The sequence below is a fragment of the Mchenga conophoros genome, linkage group LG3, assembly GCF_057382185.1.
Source record: "Mchenga conophoros isolate Kocher_MC1m ecotype Shallow Benthic linkage group LG3, M_conophoros_male_GT1.1, whole genome shotgun sequence".
In the NCBI taxonomy this organism is placed as follows: Eukaryota; Metazoa; Chordata; class Actinopteri; order Cichliformes; family Cichlidae; genus Mchenga; species Mchenga conophoros.
Window position 1 is genome coordinate 36,117,290 of NC_140528.1, and position 1,292 is coordinate 36,118,581.

Below are 1,292 nucleotides of genomic sequence, written 5' to 3' on the forward strand. Positions count from 1 at the left end.
TATTTACACAGAACTATACAGTAGTGCAGGTAAGTAATAGCTGTAGCTATAAGCTATAGTAATAGCTTTAAGTCCTGTAGAAAGTTAAATATATGTTGTGCTCACTGGTTACTCTGGTATGAATGACTCTGAATTACTTTATGATAAATAACACACTATTGTCAAAAAACAGTGAAAGAATTCCAGATCACAAGTTTTTAGTTCAAATACAAGTAACAACCTTTGACTTTAATCAGGTTTTATTTAATTGTGTCAGAGAAAACATCATGTGCTCTTCATGTAGCTGAGTACATTCAGTGTTTAAAACAGAAGTTGTGCAGGTCTGAGATCAGCAGTTTTCTGAAACACCAAACTGAGGTCCTGTTAATGCTGATGTATAGTGACACAGTTACAGGGGTGATTAATCCTTTTGACTTTTTGTCTTTAAATTTATCAATAAAACAGCTGCAGCTTTCACTGACAGCACATGTGGTACTTTAACCTTTGTACTGTTTTCTTCAGTTAATTTTGGAGTTACTACAAAGATTGAAGATATAGGATGATCTGTCTGCTGTCACTGGGTGGTGCTGAGGTCTGAATCTGAGGACGGCTCCTGTAATCACAAACAGAACAGAATCATCACAAACTGAAATATAAAGTTTATCTCTCAAATCTGAAATAGAGCTGATCCTTCTCCGTCCTCACACACTCGGGATCTGAAGTTGTTCAGTCCTACAGTTCTGCCAACAGCTTTTTATTTTTTTTATTTGTTTTAAAGGCCTTACTAACACATTTTGTAATATCATGTTTACCTTTGAGTTGTTGATGCTTTATAAATGGACATCTGCAAAGATGAGATGATGGAGCAGGTTTCAGTCGAGGTTCAGTCTGCTGCTGCATCCTGGTCACAACATACAGAGGTGTTATCAGCTCAGTATTGAACAAGAAATATTAATGTTTCAAATTATTTGTCCTAAAGGATGCAAGCTGTACAGAATACTGCACATGTGACTTTGTGAACATAATTCATTAAAAATAATTTGGACAGTTTTTTAACCTGAATATTTGTAACAAACTCAGTAAAAAAAAAAAAAAAAAAAGCTAAAAAAATAATCAGAGGAAAAATGTAACATTTTAACTTAAGCTGACAAGCGGGAGTAGTTGGTTTCAGTACATAAGTATCGGGCTTTGCTATTTAATCCGTAGCTATTGATTAATGAGGGGAATTTAAAAGTTGGCGTTTATGTCCTTCCACATGTGGAAAGCGACAGAAAACATGCTGCTGTTTGCACATATTTAATAATCAGCTCTGC

The 1,292-nt window shown here is 34.9% G+C and overlaps 1 long non-coding RNA gene across 1 annotated transcript; it reads right to left on the bottom strand.

Annotated features, from left to right (window-relative positions):
* Positions 1 to 221: 221 nt before the first annotated feature.
* Positions 222 to 1,082, bottom strand: LOC146578416 (uncharacterized). Its single transcript, XR_014890149.1, has 2 exons — positions 792 to 1,082; positions 222 to 592 (listed from the first exon to the last, which is right to left on the bottom strand). It is a non-coding gene; the product is annotated as an uncharacterized LOC146578416 (long non-coding RNA).
* Positions 1,083 to 1,292: the final 210 nt, after the last annotated feature.